The 21663-nt window shown below is 41.5% G+C and overlaps 1 protein-coding gene across 32 annotated transcripts in view; it reads right to left on the bottom strand.

Moving 5' to 3' along the window:
• The window catches only part of LOC132828805 (CUGBP Elav-like family member 4), a 466645-nt gene that overhangs the window by 397584 nt on the left and 47398 nt on the right, over positions 1-21663 (bottom strand). The window lies entirely within an intron of this gene.

Genomic DNA, 21663 nt, shown 5'->3' with positions numbered 1-21663 from the left:
ATCAGAATATTAAAACACTCCGTGTTAATGGAGCTGATGGCTTGATTGACTAACTCCTTCAGCACAATGTTCCTTTGTGTGTTCCTAGTATCCAGCTTTAGTTAATGAGTAATCAGTGGGTGAATTCACAGCAGTCTAATTATTCATGCATCAGAACCTAGAAACACAATACATTTATTAAACTAACCCATCTGCCAGCCCAGCTATCCAGTCAAAGGTCTAGCTGCTGGGGTTAAAGCCCTCACCCGTAATAATGCTAATTATCTTCAGTCTCTCCTGCTGTGATTATCTCACAATTCAATGCAATCCTCTCTGAAGCAGATGTCATCATTTTTTTCCACAGAGATGCAATCTCACCAGGACTCTGCAACAAAGACTAATCTTAGCTTCCCTCTTTTTTCCCCAGGAAGGGGCTGTGAATGAGGGCTCGCACTAACTGAAACAAACTGAGAATTTTCTGTCAGAGATGTAGGATGGAGTGAGAACAGCAGAGAGAGTCTGTGAAAATGCTGCTTCTCATTAATCGATGTAGTGCAAACATAGCAGTGCTTGAAAGAGAAGGGGGAAGCAAAGTAACATATTCCTGTTCTACATATGTTTCATTTGCTGTCAACGCTTCAAACAAATTTCTCTGGTGTGATTTTCACTGTACTGTGAAGATTACTGACCCATGAACCATCTCATGTCGGTCCCAAATCCTAACTTGTTCAATTTTCACATTTTGCTGCAAATCATTCTTCAGCCAAGCTTGCATTTGGAAAACTACAGAGTATAATTCAGTCTCTAATCCTCACACAATGTCTCACACACATTTTTTAAAAAAAAATCTGTTCACGTCTGAGGAGTTTTTACAGCTGATAATATTAAATTTAATGCTAACCCTTCTTGCCAGCCCTCATTTCTTTTTAATTGCTTTTTCCTTCTCGATTTTTCTCTTCCCCAAGACAAACTGAGACTCGCCAATGTGCTGCTCTCTCGCACCTCACCCAAGTAACTCATTTTTCATCTGCACACCCAAACAGCAAATGGGGGCTATTTAACAATGTGGGGAAGCACAACAAACATGCTGTCTGTCTGAAATCCATGCAAGCACTCTCTTGCCTGTGGGGTTGCTGGACAGTAGTCTGAAGTCTGATAGCAGTCCAGGGAGCATCACTGGTTTTCCTAACAGCAATTTGCTGTTTCACCTCCCCTCCATCCCAGATCACAAGCAGAGGGATCTAAGTGCAGCACATCAATGACCACCTCTGCAGACAGATCAGTTGACTCCACACAACCTGGGGTTTAGTCCTTTTTGATCTCCATGTGCCACCCGTTTCTGACCACGATGCTATCTCCATATACGTATCGAACTGGTTTGTTCTAAGGGATGAAGGATGAATAGGGGATAAAGTTGTCTGGTGATTTTTTTTATTTCTGTCAGCTGCCGCAGTTCATTAACAAAGAATATCATGCGGTCACAAATTCCATCATAAAATTATGTCCTGGCTCCCTGAATATCCTCCTGATTTAAATGCACCACATGGTATTGTGCCAAGCTTGAACAGACAATGAGCAACAACAATTTACAGTCAAACAAAAGCAGACATCAAGCCAAAGAAAGAGATCTGACCATTTTGCATAAATATGGATAAACTGTTATTCCTGATGAAGGGCTTATGCTCGAAACTCGAATTCTCTATTCCTGAGATGCTGCCTAACCTGCTGTGCTTTGACCAGCAACACATTTGCAGCTGTGATCTCCAGCATCTGCAGACCTCATTTTTTACTCGTGGATTAGATTAGACTAGATTAGATTACTTACAGTGTGGAAACAGGCCCTTTGGCCCAACAAGTCCAAACCGACCCTCTGAAGAGCAACCCACCCAAAACCCATTCCCCTACATTTACCCCTACACCTAACTCTACGGGCAATTTAGCATGGCCAATTCACTTAACCTGCACATTTTTGGACTGTGAGAGGCAACTGGAGCACCCGGAGGAAACCCACGCAGACATGGGGAGAAAGTGCAAACTCCACACATTCAGTCTGCCTGAGGCGGGAATTGAACCTGGGTCTCTGGCGCTGTGAGGCAGCAGTGCTCACCACTGTGGATCTCTAGGTTCTCTGACCTGAGCAGAAAATCCATTATGTGCTGCCTCTGATTTGGCTTCATTTTGTAGACTGTGTGCCTGATTGCCTACGAATTTACCCTTGGTATAGTCAGTGGCAAGGGTGCCAGAGTTTGAGAAGGAGGTAAACTTTAGGTCTACTCCAGTGCCCATTGTACAGTCCCAAGAGCCATGACCCCAAGAGGAGTGGCACCAAGTAAGACTGCTCCCAGAAGCCTCCAGTGTAGGAGTAGCTGCTTTACTTACACAGCCAAACCAGTAGGGCCATAAACAAAGCCACAGGATTATAATAACTCAGCACCAGTATAAATGCTGCTGCTAAGTTCTAAGCAATCATAACTGTGGAGAGCCAGGAACTCACCTTACCCAGGGTGTTTCTGTATTGCAGTTATACAAGAATTGTGGGTTGCAAAGCAATTTCAGGTGCACCTTGGGCCATTATGTGACAAACAAAAACAGATCATTTCGAACTGTTGTGGTGCAGTGGCAGTGTCCCAACCACAAGATGTAGGTTCAAGTCCCACCTGCACCAGAGATGTATCTTTACATCTTTAAAAATATCTACAAACAGATCCCAGGCCGCAGCCAACCTTCTTAAAGTGCTTCTCAAAGTCGGGAGGCAGGAGTGGACATGAAACAACAGGAGGTGATAGAGTTAAGAGACAAGTTCAGAGAAGGATTTCTGGGTGGCATAAATATATTGTTAGGGAAGTATTTTGTAAGTATATATTATAAGTTCTGTTCAATCGGAGTGTCACAGGGAGGAGCACTCCATGTTGCGGATCGATCCAATGCAACTAGGACACAAGTTGGATGGGGCTACAGAGGTGGAGTCGCATAAAGCGATCGCATGAAATCACCCCGAAAGCAACCTGTAATGGATCTTGCCTCATCAGTAACAATATAACTCTGGCATCATTTCAAAACTTATAATTGGCGAACTCTTTGAAATTTTCCATGAAATTCTTTTAATATTACACAAGAGCACAATCTCTGTCAATTTTATCTTAATGTCACAAACTAGGCACACAGTATGGATTCAGGATTGTATGCACACAGCTCCTTTACAAATATAACCTCATTGGCACTCGAACTGAATCATTGGTATAGCTGCAGACAGTACATCGCACTTCAGAAAGACCAGTTTAAGACTGTTAGCTGCTGCACAAATGCAGTCTATAACAGTTCTCTGCAAATATTTTCAATTTACGTGCACTGAATGCTACTCCTAAGAACTGAATATCTTACTGTTGTAAATTCCCTTTTAGGTGACTGCTTCTTGCCCAGACTGAACATTTCACTATATTTACAGACCAAATTATACTAATCCCTTTCCTGCAATGCTGTAGTTACTTTCAAGACTTTCCATCAACATTCAAGTTGAAATTATATGGACAAAGTTCATATGCTAAATTTCTCTTGATAGCAGCTCAAAGTACATTCTACCAAATGCCTGCCCTCTCACATTGCCTTAGTCATTCCTTTAAAGAGGTTTCTCCTGCTTGTCTGTCAACCAAAACATTAATCTATCTTTCTTTCAGACACTGTCTGTTTGCCACACTTTCTATTTTTATTTCGAATTCTCAATCTTCATGGCTTTCCTTTTTGTAACTTTACTGCTGGAACAGAGACAAGCAACATAGAAACTTATGATAATAATATTCTTTTCAAACACCTCAAATGCAGCAATTAGGCATCTATCTCAGACAGTGAAAGAATACCTACTTATTTTTCTTTTATTATTCCACCTCCACAACACTGCTCTGATAAAATCCCACTATAATTTTCACTTTCTTCCTGTCCTAATTTGTCAATTTACACTTTGACGAACAAAATGCTCAAGATGGTAAAAATCTATTCACTGGGTAAAGGAACTCTTCCATCCTCTGTCCCAGAGTGCTCACCTTGTCAATTCTCACACAAAGCCTGCCCCTCATCATAAATGTGCCATCAGACATTAATACAATTTCAGATCCTCTCTCCTAACCCCTCATCCCACCACCTCAACAACAACCAATATGACGGGCTAACAATAGACAGACACAGAGACAGTGAACACCTACCCCCACCCCCACAAAAACCTCTAGTCACTCGCTCCTGAATTGTGGCTCTACTTGCCTGACACTCCACAACAATGAAACTCACCAAGAAAAAAGGTTTCTAAAAATCCCTTACCTTTGCCAGCACGGCATTGATTACTTTGATAAACATCAAATCTTTGGCCAAAACATTTTTTTTCATTCTATTGGCTTTGTAGAATGGGGTATCGTGCCTGTACGTATGGCCCCAATGCAGCCCAGCAACATGGCTGTCAGAGCCTTAACTAACTCTGTCCTAACTTGCACTCATTTAACCTGTGAGAATCTTGTGGTCCTCAAGGTTTGGAAAGGGTTGTTTTCAACACTCAGCTAACTGTAAAATAAACATTTACTTCCTCCATCGTCACACACCAAGATGCACTGCAGCAATTTACCAAGCCTCCTTCAGTTGCATCGTACAAACCCTGAAACTAACAAGGACAAGGGCAACAGATGCTTGGGGAAACTACCACCTACAAGTTAAACTTGAAGTCACAAATTAGCTGCACTTGGAGGTTCACAAGAATGATCCCAGAAATGAAATGCTTAACGTATGAGGAACGTTTGAGGACTCTTGGACTATATTTGATGGAGTTTAGAAGGACAAAGGGGGATCTGACTGAAACTTTCAGAATACTGAATGGCCTGGACAGAGTGGACGTTGGGAACTTGTTTCCTTTGGCAGGAGAGACAAGAACCCAAGGGCACAACCTTAGAGTAAAGGGAAGTTCCTTTAGAGTAGACATAAGGAGAAACTTCTTTAGCTAGAGAGCTGGGATCTGTGGAATTCATTACCACAGAAGGCTGTGGAGATCAGGTCATCGAGTGTATTTAAAACAGAGAAAAGTAAGTTCTCGGTTGCCATGAGGATCAAAGGTTACGAGGAGGAAGCATGAAAATAAGGTTGAAAAACCTATCAGCCATGATTGAATGGTGAAGCAGACACGATGGGCCAAATGGCATAACTTCTACCCCTATGTCTTATGGTTTCATGATCTTAAGGTCATTGGACAGGGTCATAGTTCCTGACTTCCTTCCTGTCTTTTGCAACTGCAAGGTGGTCTTGGAGAGGGAGAATATAGTTCCCAAAAATACTCTCTTATTCTTGAAAGAGAGATGAGCACTGCACAGGCTGGAGTGCATTATTCCCCACCCCACAACTGCATTTTAATTTAATCACATTCCTCCACTTTTGTTATTGTTGGTTAACCGAGAGTGTGTCTATGCGTGCGTGTGTGCGGTTCTGAGATTCGGGCCAGGGAAAGGATCCATAAGGCAAAAGCGGGAACTGGTAAAAATTAAAGCTAACTTCTTCAGATGCTGTAAATTTGATACAAAACACAGAAACTGATGGAAAAACTCAGCAAGTCTGGCAGCATATGTGGGGAGAGACACAGAGTCTCATTTTGAGTCCAGTATGACACTTCTTCAGAGCTGGTGTTTGTGCTAAACTAAATATTTACAGTAAAATCTCTGCAAATCTGTGATAGTCTTTTGAATCCCATTCCAACATGTGCTTATTGGTTTGTTAAGCATCCCATCAAAGTAACAGCTGTAATATGGAGTTTTCAGTTGGGGTCATTGACTATGCTTTAACTTCTTCTGCTCATAAATAAAAATATCAAAACACACATAAAAGTCCAGTAATATAGTATTGATGTTATTAATTAACGGGACATTTCAACCTTGCCCAACTCAGCAAAACGTGGACAGGTAATTAAAATCACGCAAATGGACTCAACTGTCTACATCCCAGACGAAACCTGCGGGTTTGATCTTAAACTGTTCTCTTGAGAGGCAAGAGGTAAACCAATTTAAAATTAAACATATTCTTTATTTATAAGTTGAGAGATTGGGTTCTGATAATGTCATTCAAGTGCAATATTAGTTGGGCCATTTTAACATTGGGCCAGAACAGGAAAGCAGTGAGGAGGTGGAGAGAATTCTCAATCAGAATTCCCAGTCCAAAACAATCCAATTTAAATCATCCCTGCACCATGGTGTTAACCCATTCATGACTGTATCCTCTAAAGAACCTCTTTCTGTGGCATAGTTGAGAGCCAGGCACCAGTCCTTTGGTTCTAAGAAATCAATAAACATAGAAAGAGGCTGCTAAATAGATATGGAGCACAAATGATAAAGCTTTAGGTAGATAGGAGAGCAGACAGATCCATAAATGGGTGCCCTTTCAACTCAAATATTCATGAAACTAATTAAGTCCATAAAAAGGATAACTGCACACTTGAAAGGAATGGAAACTATTGACCTTCACAGTAAAATTTATCCTGCCTTTTACACCTAACTTGTGATAGTCTTTCAAACAAATTAAACCTTCATCCAGCTTCCTCAGATCAGCACCAAGGTCAGTTCCTTTTGATCAGTCACTGTTCGAGGTTCTCTCCATCATCCTCAGAAGAGCCGATTACAGACCGGTCTTAGCAATCACTTAATCAAAAAGCCCCCAAACAGTACCCAACTCTAAGCTTCTGTCCTTTAATCTCTCAAGGGCTGGAAATGAGCAGATTGCAGCCTCCTCTCTTCACAAGGTGAGAAATGCTTTGAAAAGGGCAAGAATCAATGGTGGATGTGATCTTGGAAATTATTGCGGGGACCGGTGAGCTTGATTGCCTGACGAGGCAGGGTTGGTGAACAGTCGGCTAAAGTCTCAATGCAATTGACTTGAAAGGACAGACAAGGTAGATGGAGGTAAGATGCTTCCCCTGTTTGGAGACCTAAAACCTAGGGGCACAATTTAAATTTAAGATAGATGCCACTTAAGTCAAAACTAAACAGAAATTATTTTACTCATGAGGGCTTTGAAATTTTATATCACAGCGAGGTGAAGAGGGTCAATCTTTGATTAAAGGTGGAGATGAGAGATTATGAATGACCAGTGGCATATAGAGTCATGGGGATGGAGGTCAGTTAAAGGCAGTGAAATCCTTGATCATCCATTATCATACTAAATACAATAGTCATTTATTGCCACTTGTAATTTTTATTTTAAAAAACATAGGGAAATGTGTTTAAGTCACCATACCACAGCACCTGTATTAGTAACAGAAAGCACAGAAAAGACCTTTTTTTAAATGAAGACAGAGTGCATCTTTGTTCAACTCACAGCTCATGGGTTAAGGAAAAGACAATACCACGGCAAGACTGCCACACTGAACCAATGGAATGACAATTCTATTCTATTCTATTGAATCGTGGAGCAGATGCAATGGGCTGAATCACCTGCCTATGTTCCTATGACATAGAAATGTCTGTCTTGTGTCCACAAGCTGGAAGATTGACTGATTATGTCAGTTAAAGACTGACAGTTGCTGAGGTAGTCCCTGGATAAAGTGTGGCATTTCACTTAAGACGGGCCAAATAATTCTCCTCAAACTCCATGTCCCTGTCCTGTCTGAAGCTTCGTCACAACCTGGAGGTTCCAACCCATCCCTCTCATCATCTTCGGGAACCCCTTCAACCCAGTTCCAGTAGAGAAGGAGCAGTTTTCCCTTCCTACAAGGTGTTGCCACCTGCATTGAGGTCTCAATATGCTGAGAGTGAAAGATCCAGGAATCCCCAACATCAGGTACTCTGACACTGAGTCAACTCCCTCCATGGAGAAAGTGAGGACTGCAGATGCTGGAGATCAGAGCTGAAAATGTGTTGCTGGAAAAGCGCAGCAGGTCAGGCAACATCAAAGGAACAGGAGATTCAGAGGGAGGAAGAGAGCTTCTTCAAGGAAGGCATCCTTGCAGATTCCTGAAGAAGGGCTTATGACCGAAACGTCGAATCTCCTGTTCCTTGGATGCTGCCTGACCTGCTGCGCTTTTCCAGCAACACATTTTCAGCTCAACTCCCTCCATGTCATGACCTGACAAGATGTGTATTTTCTGGTCTGTTCACTGTCTGAGTAAAAGATCATTTTAATAGATTTCGAGCCCAACCAATAAATCAGATACGACAGAACTTTGAAAAGTGCGGTACGATTTTAACCATAGAATCATAGAATCCTACAGTGTGGAAACAGGCCCGTTGGCCCAACCAGTCCATACCACCCTCCGAAGAGTAACCCACCCAGACCCATTCCCCTGCCCTATTACTCTACATTTACCCTGACTAATGCACCTAACCTACTCATCCCTGAACACTGGGCAATTTAGCATGGCCAATTCACCTAATTTGGAGAAAGTGAGAACTGCAGATGCTAGAGATCAGAGAGGATAGTGTGGTGCTGGAAAAGCACAGCACCTAATCCACCTAACCTGCACATCTTTAGATTGTGGAAGGAAACCCACGCAGACACGGGGAGAATGTGCAAACTCCACACAAACAGTCACCCAAGGCTAGAATTGAACCCAGGTCCCTGATGCTGTAAGGTAACAGTGCTACCAACTGAGCCACCACGCCACCCCAAAGGGCATTTTTCTATCAGTAGCAATCCAATATTATTTCATCATCAAGCCAATTAATTCAATCTTTTAATTTTGATTATTCATTTGTTGCCAAACAGAATGTCTGCATTCTGATTTTTTTTTAAAAAAAGACCAACGTATTTGAAAATCAGGCAACTGTTGTGTGAAGACTGATGTGTAAGGGCTCCACTGAAGGTTTTGCTAGGACGAGGCTGTGATTAGCTGAGCCACATTGACCAGAAAGGTCGCATGTTCGATTCCAAGTCTGTGTTAATGCTGCGTTCCCAGTTTTACTTATTAATTTGTTTGAATACAGTGAGTTAACAGAAGAAAGACTGACAGCATTCCACCCCCTCTCCCCACCCTCACCCCCCACATGATGTCCACTTGTGGCAATTCTCTTATATTCACATGTTGCAGATTGATTTTATTACTTGTCTATCATATATAAAGAGGAGTCCAAGTCTGAGAAAAACCATTATTCATCTTTTTTTTATTCACTCACAGGATGGGGGCATTGATGGCAAGGCTGGTATTTATTTTCCATCCCTAATTGCCCATTGAGAAGCTGATGGTGTGCTGCCTTGTTGCCCCACAGAACGTTGGTCCATTGTGTTGTTAGGAAGGAATTTTCTATTGTCTATTATTCCAGAATAAAAAGGCAGATGCAGAAAGGAATACAACTAACACGTGATGTCGACAGGTGCACAGAATGTGGATGTCAGAGAAAGCTTTTGATTGGTAATGTGAAACCTATGTCAGAGCAAGTTCAGTACCAACGGTCTTTGGTGACACTCAAATCTCCCAAATTTCTTCAATCATGCAGAAATCTTCGCATCTCCTCAACAAATCTTACCTCCTGAGAATGCAAAAATGAAATACCATACACACACCAACAATCAATCCTACTTCATCCACGTCGGCGCTACAGTCAAGGAAGCACACCAACTCCTCTCACCTCCTGGGGAGGCTAAGGAAATTCAGCATGTCCATAATGGCTCTTACCAATTTTTACAGATACCCCATAGAAAGCATCCTATCCGATGCATCACAGTTTGGTACAGCAACAGCTCTGCCCAAGGCCAGAAGAAATTATAGAGAGTTGTGAACACAGCCCAGTCCACCATGGAAACCAGTCTTCCATCCATAACCCTATCTATACTTCTCGCTGCCCCAGGAAAGCTGCCAACCTAATCAAACATCTCTCCCACCCCAGTTATACACCTTTCCACCCTCCCCCATCGGGCAGAAGATACAAAGGTTTGAAAATGAGTATCTACAGATTCAAGAACAGCTTCGTCTCTGCTGTTATCAGACTTATGAATGGACTTCTCACATGAGAGAGTTGATCTTTCTCTGCACCTTCTCTGTAGCTGCAACAATATACTCTACATTCTGTTCTCTTACCTCTATGTACTTACATAAAGTTTAATTTATCTAGTTAGCATGCAAAACAATACTTTTCACTATATCTCAGTACCTGCGACAATAATAAATCAAATCACATGGCTCAGGAAATCTCTTTGTCCATTTTTCTACGACACTTGACAAATTACAAAATACGGGGTCAAATCAATGAACCCTCCCACATGTCTAGCTGTTCACGTCATGACTCCACAACAGTCTTTCTTTATCATTGTAGAGCCAAACCAAGCTCACAAAATGCTAAGGTTGCACTGCCCAATCTCAGTTGGCTAACAGTAAGACTATCGCATTCAGCCTCTGTCACGGGAAGGCTATAACCTCTGGAAGCGCAAGCTAGAGTTACTGCTACTGATCACCACCAAGGACTACTGGAACTTGCATGTGCCTTATGTTAGCTCTGATGCCCTCCATAGTCAAGCAGCCTGTTAGCATCTATGATCCAGATTCACAAAGAACAACCGCCTCCTGGGTCTGGTGCAAGTCAACAGCATCATGAGGGGACGGAATAAAAGAGATGTTGCTCTCTGAAAAGGAATCACAGCGTTTGCAGTACTTTATATTATTACAAGAGGGTCATTGTGCAGTGACACTTCATCAATAGCTCCATCTTGTTTGAAATTCCAATTCCCTGTGGCACCTGGCTGAGCCACTGGTCAGCCAAAATTAAACTCAAGCATTTAAAAATTCCTCATTGAGAATCGATTGAGATAGGACTCTATTTGAATTAAGGTCACTGCTAATTGACATTAAGGTGTATTCAAAAGTAATTTCAGCTGTGAGCAATCCTGATTTGACAACTAACCATTTTATCGATTCATTGGGGTGTGAATGGATGTAAAAAATCAGTTAAATCCTTCCATTGGTCTTGAGAAACTTGAACCCTGGATATCGTCAATTCTTTTGGCACCAGCTCATGGTTCAAGTCCTGCCTGCTTCAGTGATGCATCATAATATCTCTAACTAGGTTGATAAGAAAATATCAACAAGCAAACGTCCTATTGTAGCAAGACGGCTCTAGTGATAGTCCTGGGTTCAAGTCCTACCTGCTCCAGAGGTGGGTCATAATGTCTCTGAACAGGTTGATTAGGAAAGTATCTGCAATGATATCTTGGGAAGCAGTGGCAGTGTCTCTACCTTTGGGTCAGAAAATGCAGATTCACACCTCATCTGCCCCAAACATATTACAGAACATATTTGATTGTCTGATTTAAAACATCAATAATGGTTTCAATAGAAACAAAGCTTAACATTTTGAGTCTTATATGGTTCTTGTTCAGAAGTAAAGAAGAGTCACATCAAACTCGAAATGTTAACTTTGTTTTTTTCTCTCCACTGATGCCACCAGTCCTGCTGAGCCCCCTCCAGTTTGGTGTTTGTTTCGGATCTCCAGCATCTGCAGGACTTTGCTTTTTAAAAGATAGCTGCAGACAGGAGCAGACAATCTGGTCCATCTAGCTTATCCTACAAAATTGCACACCTCAAGCATCCCAATGCAGACCCTCCCTATCCACCCTGAATCAAGTGCTCTCCTGGGAGATGTGAAGAAACAGATTGAAAAACCCAATGTGTAATGACAATTTTAGGCTCTGTTTCACTGAATGCAAAAAAATTCCACTTTCCAAAAGCAATGAAAATGAAGTAGCTTTCAAACGGAAAATAATCTCAAAATCCTTTTGTACAGGGAACATGGACATTGAGCGGGAGACAGGAGTGAAGTTAGAAACAGATCACAACGGCAACTATCAAAACAAACTTTTAAGCTTGTTGAGTGTACTACCAAGGTAGACAGTTTCAGGGCCTGGGATTGGAGTATGAAACTACACAGATCTTGACAATACAATTGTAATTACTATCATTTTAACTTGAATCCTGTTTGGGCAGAGGTTGTGGAAAGCTGCAGGCAGTTTCTCTAGACATTTCTTATTCTTTTGTTTGTTTTTCTCATTAAAGACACGATATAGGGAGGCCATTCAGTCCATTATTAGTTACCAGTTCTATGAAAGAGTTATTGTGTCTTTCTCCCACAGTCCTTTAATTTTTTTGTTATTCTGAAAAAAGGTCACTGGACCAGCAATGTTAATTCTGCTTTCTCTCCAGAGCTACTGTCAGCTCTGCTGAATTTTTCCAGCAATTTCTGTTTTTGATCCATTAACCTTCCCTGCTTCAAGGAGCATAATCTCAGCTTCTGTAAGTATCACAAAGTTGTCAATAGGCTTTTCTTCCCATTGACTTACATGGCATGAGGATCAAACACTCTCAGGTCAGACCAAGCACTCTCATACAAAGAGCAGAACTTTCTCCACTCTGCCCAATCTCAGAAAGAAATCATTAACACGAAAGCAAATCATTTGGCAGCTGCAGAGTTGAAATAAGAACTGAAAACACTGGGGAAAAGATTGCATCAGTGAGCCGTAACAGGGTGAACATTTCAGATTGACGCCCTTCACCACAACCTGGGAAAAACTTTAACCTCTAACCCTGATGCAGGTTGTTCCTTCACCAGAGGGAAGTTACCGTTTACCTCTGAGGCATGGGCTGCATTGTGAAACTGCAACTTGCCGGAAACACGTCACTTTGGATCTCAACCTCCAGGAAAAAGAGGGAGGAAATTTTCATCCCATATTGTGGGACATTGAATAGCAAATGGTTCAGGGCATTCAATTTTCCAAAGGAAAGGTCCATTAAAACTTTGAATGAACTTTACCAACATTTTTTTTTGTTTATTTCCATTACTTTTTTTGAAGGGAAATATCATACCTAAATAGTGTGTGAAGATTTCATCCCTGGTGCCTCGTGTAGGAATTGCTAAGTCCAGTACATTGAAGAAAATGAATTATGAGTAACAATCGTCATTAACCTCTCGAGCCTCAGTGATTGCATCATGTGTATTAATCTATTAAATCATCAGTTAAATAGTCAACCATCATAATTCTCCCAGACCCATTTGTCCCAATGCTGTCACTAACATTCACTGTTCAAAGAACAGCATCTCATTTTAAAATTAAAAAGAGTAATGTGAAACAAAATCACTTATTTAATTGATTTACTTTGCCCTGAAAACACAATAGTTCAGTTCATAATGAAACAGGAATAGCAGCTCAACTATGGGAATATTAACCAGCACCTGTAATAAAGGAGGTGGGGGAGTGGGCATTAGTTGTGGCTCAGATGGTAGCAATCTCACCTCTGAGTCAAAAAGATTGTGGGCTCAAATCCCACTTCAGAAGCTCTTAAGTACAAAACTCCAGGCAACATTTTGTTTTCAGTATTGATGGCATGCTAGAATGATGTCTTTTGGGTATAGCGTTAAACCAAGATCCTGTCTCCTCTCTCTAAGACCAATGTAAGAGACCCTACTGGCACTTTACAGAGGAGGGGGCAAATCATCCGCAGTGCCCTGGCCAATATTTATCCCTCAATCAACATCAGAAAAGTGGATTTATCATGTTGCCTTTTATGGGAGCTTGTACACTAATTGGCTGTCGTGTTTCCTGCATTACAGCCATGACTACATTTCAAACATATTTCATCAGCAATAAGGCACTTTGGAACATCTTGAGATCATAAAGAGTGCTATATCAATGGAGATCTTTTCTTTCCTTTTTTAATCCTTTGTTTTATTCTCTCACGAAACAGTTAATGTTTCTTTGGAAACAACAGTACACAATAGCGCTGGGACCAGCAACTTACATTACCCTCATTGTGTACATCAGGCTGTTCCAAACATGTGTTCTTCACACATACTCAATAGCTTCGAAGTGTGCTTATTATGAAGGTGAACAAGGCAACTGTTTTAACACTCAACATAATGCATTGAGCAACAACGAAATAATTAACAGTTAATAACAAGGACTTATATTTACATAGCATCTTTAACCAAGTTAAACATTCCAATGCTTAACAACATGGGGTGGCACAGTGGCTCAGTGGCTAGCACTGCTACCTCACAGCACCAGGGACCTGGGTTTGATTCCAGCCTTGGGTGCCTGTCTGCATGGAGTTTGCACATTCTCTCTGTGTCTGCGTAGATTTGCTCTGGTTTCCTCCCACAGTACAAAGATGTGCAGGTTAGGTGAATTGGCCATGCTAAATTGCCCACGATATCCAGGGATATATAGGTTAGGTGCACTAGTCAAGGGTAAATGTAGGATAATAGGGGAGGAGAATGCATCTGGGTGGGTTACTCTTCGGAGGGTCATTGTAGACTTGTTGGGCCAAAGGGCCTGTTTCCACACTGTAAGGATTCTATGATGAGGACATATTATGCAAATGAATGAAGCAAAAGATCCAGAGGCAACACGTGGAAACTATGTATTGATCTGGAATGTGTTGTTTGAATGGATGGTGGAATTAGATTTAATAGTTAGCAGAGGTATAACGGACTAAATGGTCTTCTTCAGTGTTGTACAATCCTATGGAATGGCAAGAATGCATTTCAGTAGAACATAAATTCATGTCCAATCACATATCTTTTTGAGAATTTGGAAGTGTTTCATAATCGGAAAAGGACAGGGAAATGGGATTTAAGTTGAAGAGTCAGCATGGTACCGACAAGATGGGCTGAATGATCTTTTGGACTGCAATGTCTACAATTCCAGGAACAACAAGATGTGCCACAACAATGCTGTCATTAGGCAACTGGTTATATCCAAGTCACATCCATAAGATAAAGTGATAAGCAATAATAATGATATAACATTATAACATAATGATTGATATAATATAATGATTTGATTCCATAAGTCCTGTAATCAAAAATGTTAGACCTATTTAGATATGCAAGTCAATATGTCCAAGAAGGAAGTTGAGGGTATTAGGTTTATGTGATAGCCTTTTCAACCACAATAAATCTTGTTGTTTTCCATTTATCACTTCATTATTGAGAATCTTATAAACAATATAATGTAAGCACATCATTTAGTGGGTTTAATAAGTAAATCACAAATCATTATTGAGCTCCCTTATGCTGCTGGACTCAGTAATTCCTTGGACCCACTTAACAGCATCAACGCTCACTGATTATGTAACGAAACGAAGAACAATTTACAGAACAAAATATAAAATGTATTAAACAGCTGCTTGACTCCTTAAAGAGAAATGGTGCTGAGAGCTATGCTATATGTCCCAAAATAGCAAAATCCCAAAAAGGAACGCAGCATTTAATGCCACTGAGATAAAGAGAGGTAAAGATTCCTGTGCATGTTTATCCATGAGCAGTATGTCATTCACGTGAGTATGACTCATGGTTACCACAATCTGTCAACAGCCTGTAGGCTCAGTCATGCCCACATAGCCTAGCACCAGCTGTTGGAGCACAGTGGGAGACGACTAAACATGTATTCTTAATCCTCAGCGAATGTCAAAGTACCCGAGTCCTCCCACACACACCCCTGCCCTCTTCCCAGTGCCTCCTGCAGAATTCAAATTACAGAAACGGTACCCATTTTTAAATTCCCTGCACAATAATCAAGGCCAGTCCACGACTGAATTTCACCCAAAAGCAACCAGTCATTTCAGACATTAGATCATTCTCTGCATAAAATATATTTTCATCCAGAGCATTTTGTTTGTGTTGAGAATCAGCACTGATTCACTGCAACACGCAGATCAGCAATTCACAGTCTCACCTCTAATCTCTAAACATGGTAATTCAATTCGAATTCTTTACTAAAATATCTCCCTTTCTTAAATTTCAAGTTTTCAGGATTCAACCGCCTACAAAGGGATTGTCGCCAATCTCTGGTGTGAAGGGATTGTCTTATGAGCAAAGGTTAAACAGGTCGGGACTCTACTCACTGGAGTTTAGAAAAATGAGAGGTGATCATATTAAAATGTCCATGATTCTTAAGGAGCTTGACAGGGTAAATGCTGAGATGATGTGTCCTCTCATGGGACAGTCTAGAACCAGAGGGCATAGTCTCAGAATAAAGGGCATGGATTTAAGCCTAAAGTGAGGAGGAATTTCTTCTGTCAATGGATTGAGAGAGTTTGGAAGTCCTTGCCACAGAGTATTGTGAGGGCAGAGTCCTTATGTCTACTTAAGGCTTAAATAGATTCTTAGTAACTAGGGGAATCAAGAGTTACCGGGAAAGAGCAGAAAAGTGGATGTGAGGAATATCGGATTAGCCATGATCCTATTGAATGACAGAGCAGGCTGGAGAGGCTGAAAGGCCTACTCCTGTTCCCATGGTCTCAAAGAGATATCAGGCCAAACATAGAAGAACATAGAACAGTACAGAACTGTACAGGCCCTTTGGCCCTCAATGTTGTGCCAACCTTTTATCCTATAAAACGCTTACTTTTAGGGAATGTCTTAGAGAAAGAGAGAGGTGGAGAGGGTGAGGAGATTTCCAGCGCTGAGTCAGACTTACTGTTAACAGGAAGCAGTTTGGCAGCTTTGCCGATGACCTAAGACTCCACTACACTGGCCAAAAAATGAAGTCATGATTTGGAGATGCCGGTGTTGGACTGGGGTGTACAAGGTTAAAAATCACACAACACCAAGTTACTTCCAACAGGTTTAAGTGGAAGCACCTGATGGAGGAGCGGCACTCCGAAAGCTAGTGTGATTCCACGTAAACCTGTTGGACAATAACCTGGTGTTGCGTGATTTTTAACCAAGAAGTGAAGTAAAAGCCTTTCCTAGGATCTATGGATACAGACTGCCTCCATAGTGGACTTCACAGATGAAGTGTACTTTCCTGAGGACATCAACAGGAATTCAATGGCTACATGAACATGAAGCCATTATCCCATTTTCTATTCGGATCAATGTCCCAACGGAGATCAGATTCTCGTGTCTGAAATATCACATAAACAACTTGAACCATATCTCAATTCTAAACTTCTCATCATTTTAAAGGTTTGAGTATGACTTGGAATGATGTCCAAAAGATGCAAAGGCCATCTCAAAGTCTCCAGAGGCACTTTATATCAGGTACTGTCCCTGTATATTTGTAAGAAACAATGAAAGGACATTTGAGAGACCCTTTGGATGCCTGGATAAATGCTTTGAGATGGTCCTCTGAAATAGAAAAAACAAGTTTAGTCTAAAAATCATTCACTATCCAGATGCCAAGAGCTGGCTTCAAAATGGGGCAAAGCTGAACACTTGGAAGACAGAGTTTAGATATTCAGAACACTTGTTTTAGAGTTGTTAGATGTTGGGAGTGGTGTGATGAAAGAGAAGACTTGCAATAGTACAGCACCTCTCATCAGTGGTCCCAAATCACTTTACAACCAATTCTGTGTTTTTGAGGTGTGGTCACAGCTATAAAGCAAACATGATAATTTGTAGGTACTTGTTTTTTTTTTAATTGTCATGTTCATATTAAGGATAAATATTGGCCAGAAAGCCAGGAATAACTTTGGTCCTGTTCTCTGAATTTGTGCCATACGATCGTTGATGCCCCTCTGAGGGGGCAGACAGGGTTTTGCTTGCGCATCCTATCGGAAAGTGAAAAATCACACAACACCAGGCTGTAGTCCAGTAAGTTTATTCAGATGTACTAGCTTTTGGAGCACTGCTCCTTCCTGAGGAAGGAGTAGTGCTCCAAAAGCTGGTACTTCCAGATAACTTAACTTCTGCTTTAAGAAGGCAACTGAAACAAAATGGCATTCAGTCTGTTATCTTGGGATGGGGTGGGGGCAGGAAGAGGACAGATTTATGATACAGTCCCCAACTCATAACTGCAATCAAATTAGACATTAACTTCAAATATCTCCATATGTAGAGTCAGGGGAATCCTGCATCAGCAGATTCAGCCAAGGCCTTGGCATTACAGGAGGTTAAAATGAAGCAGATTCTCGTTCTATATGTTTTATAAAGTCAAGATCATGTTTGGATAGATCATTTGTGTCACATACTTCATGTACATGCCCATTGGTATCAGCTCGATACTTGATCAGAGCAGAAATACAGACAATCTTCAGTAATATTTTTATACACACGCACATAGCAACACACACTTTCCAAAGACTGAACCACAGAAATTATACAGCACAGAAGGGGGCCATTCAGCCCATTTGTCTATGCCAATTCATAGAAACTCAGGTGCCCTTTCTAATCCTACCATCTCACACACAGCTCATTGCCCTGCAGCTTATAGCACTTAAGGTGCAGATCCCAGCACCTATTGAATGAGTTTAAGGTCTCTGCCTCCACCACCAACTCAGCAACAAATTTCAGACATGCACTGACTACCATCTGCGTAAAGAAATCCTTCCTCATACGCCCTCTAATCTTTCTGCCACTTAGCTTGATCAATGACCCCTGGATTTTGTGCTGTCAGCTAAGGGAAACAGGTTCTTCCTGTCTACTCTCTCTCTAACCCTCACAATTTTGTACACCTCAATCATGTCACTCCTCAGTCTTCTCTGATCCAAGACAAACAACACCAACCTCTCCAATCTTTCCTCATAGCGACAATTCTCCAGCCCTGACAATATTCCAGTAAATCTTTCCTGCACTCTCTCCAGAACAATTACATCCTTCCTGTAATGTGGTGTCCAGAACTACTCACAATCCTCCAGTTATGGCCTCAACAGTATTTTATACAGTTTCATCATTATTCAAAACGTCTGCAAATGAAGGAGGACATTCCAAATGCTTTCTTTACAATCTGAAGGCCCTGTACTGCTACCTTTAGGGGCCTGTGAACTTGCATGCCAAAAGCTCTCACTTCATCTTCTGCTCTCAATATATTTCCATTTATTGCATATTCCCTTTTACTGTTTGACCTCCCTGAATGCATTACCTCGCAGTAATCAGAGTTGAACTCCATCTGCCACTTTCTTGCCCACTCCAACAACCCATTTACATCATTTTGGAACTTACAGCCATCCCTTACACTATCCCCTCCACGGCCAATTTCAGTGTCTCCCGATAATTTCCCAATTGTGCCCCCTGTATTCAAGGCCAAATCATTGATGTGTTAAACAAAACATGAGCGAGCCCTGCGGAACATCGCTCGAAACAGCTTTCCCTTTGCAAGGGCAGCCATTGACGATCACCCTTTGTTTCCTGTTACTGAAACAACTAATCCATAGTGATTAGAATTGAGAGCAATGACCAACTCTTTCTAACAATCAAGGTCAGTAGTAGAAACACACTGGCTGGCTGTACCCACAACAGCTGAAATTTACTACCATTTGTGGCCTGTATAGCTCAATCTATTGAACCATAGGGATGGCACTTCAGTAAAATTGAAACCAAGAGAGGACGTCATCTTCACAGCAGTGTTGAGCTGTGACACAGCAATTTTGACAATTTTCAGTTCTTGTGGATTGATGAAAAAAGATACAGCAGACTTTCCAGGCCATCCCAAAGGTCTTCACAGTGTAGTTGCTGCAGTAATGCAGACATCATGGCAACCAACTCACACAAAGCAAGTTCCCACAAACAACAGTGGCCAGATTATTTGCTTTCTGGTATTGGTTGAGGATAACTATTGCAACGACACCCCTCCCCCCACCCCCCCACCCCCCAAACCCTCAAAATAGTGCTGTGGGATCTTCTTTGGCCACACCCCCAACCTCCCCCAGAGGCAAGACCAGACCTCAACTGTGTACCCTATCTAAAAGGTGGGGGCATCTCTGGCAGAGCAGCACCTCCATCAAGCCCCACATGGCAGGTCAGCCTAGATTTCATGCTCAAGGCTGCAGAGTAGGGGTTCATAACCATGAGTTTCTGAGCCACAGTCAAAGGGCTTGGCAACACCAAAGGCTCTTACCGTCAGTTCTTCTATAACGCAATGGTTGTGCTCTTGTGCTACCCCGTGTAAATTTAAAATTGTGTTTTAGAAACAAATGTTGGTGATGTAATCACATTATAGCCAACACAAGCTTTAAAAGTTTCTGCTTTAGAAAGTGTCCCCAATTTGCCAATCACGTTACAGTGAATTTGCATTGATGAATCGCACGTTTTAATGGAACGTCTGTATTAGAAAATAGAGAAACACTAAGCAAGCATGACAGTGTCTGCTACGGACAGCCTGTAAACAGAGCCGTTAGAATCTCAACATGAACAACACAAGCTTCCGTACTACTTGAGTGAGGTGAGGTACATACCATAAGACATAGGAACAGAAATAAGCCATTCAGCCCACGTTTCAAATCTCAGAGCAAACTTCAATCCATAGTTGTCAACCAATAATAATTTGCATTTATATAGCCTCTTTAAATGTAGCAAAACATCCCAAGTCACTTCACAAACAAAATTTGACACTGAACCACACAAGGAGATATTAGGTTAGATAAAAACCAAAGGAACTGCGGATGCTGGAAATCAGAAGCAAAACAAAAACAAGAATCGCTGGAAAAGTGCAGCAAGCCTGACAGCATCTGTGGAGAGAAATCAGGTGCAGTGACCCTTCTTCAGTTCTGAAGAAGCAGCCAGACCTGCTGAGTTTCACCAACAATTCCTGCTTTTGTTTTTGATATTAGACCAGAAAATGGGTTTGAAGGATGGTCTTAGGAAAAGACAGAAGATGAGCATATTTCCAGTGCTGAGCTCTTCAGCAGCAAGATACCAACATTTCTTTTCAAACAGACATCCATTTTTCCAACTCCCAGTAGCACAGTTGATTACGATGCAGTTTCCACAATCAACAGTTTCCTGGGGCCTGACATGGAAAGCAGAAGCAGGGGTTGGCAGTGGTTGGTATGTATTTAATTCCATTATTGCATTGGGGAGTGTCCTAGTACACAAATTACCAAGCTACTGATACACAGAATTAAATCCAGCTGGAAATCTAACCTGATTAAATCTGTTCAAAAATAGAGAAATGGGATACACTGCTGTTAAGCCAACATACAAAGGAAAGTTTAAAAGACTTGCACTGAAATAGCACAGTTCACACAATCATTCAAATCCATCACAAAAGAACTTCATAAACAACAATCTATTTTGAGATGTGACTTGACTGCTATATTGGACAAGGCTGTCCATTTAGGAAATAGCAAGAGCCCACAACCAGCACTGGAACACGTTACCAGCCTGCTTTGAGCAAGTCAAGTGAGTAACAAAATGCTCGCCAAGCCACCAGGAGAACTGCATGTGTGTGCCCTTCCAAAATCAAACAAAGCAGGAGGTGGTTCTTTGGTGTCGTATGCGAAGATAGAACAGTGACAGTGCAGCACACTGTCAGCAGCTGACTGGAGTGTCAGCCCAGACCGTCAGATCAATTTCCAGGTATGACTTCCTCAAACTTCTTTTCTCATTATCTCTCTAACTTAAAATAATGTTGACCTTGATTTGCGCACTTCCTGTGCAGCCGTAACCTTGTGCACCTCGCTCTGTCTAAGCACGCAATGATCTATATGGCCATTTTGCTAATGATTTGTCTGTACTGCTCACAAAACAAAGCTTTTCACTGTACTTAGATACATGTGACTACAACAAACCAATAAAAATAAACCACTGAAATGTCATCACTTGTCCAAACACATTGAAATGATGTGCACATCATTTATTTAATTATTTTATCATTGGAATCCCAAAATAAGAAATAGGACCATTCATCCCTCGAATCTGCTGCATCGTTCAATATGATTAGATTAGATCAGATTCCTTAGAGTGTGGAAACAGGGCCTTCGGCCCAACCAGTCCACACCGACCCGCCGAAGAGTAACTCACCCAG

Source organism: Hemiscyllium ocellatum, chromosome 28 (assembly GCF_020745735.1).
Source record: "Hemiscyllium ocellatum isolate sHemOce1 chromosome 28, sHemOce1.pat.X.cur, whole genome shotgun sequence".
Taxonomy (NCBI): Eukaryota; Metazoa; Chordata; class Chondrichthyes; order Orectolobiformes; family Hemiscylliidae; genus Hemiscyllium; species Hemiscyllium ocellatum.
This window is presented reverse-complemented; position numbering and strand designations above follow the sequence as displayed.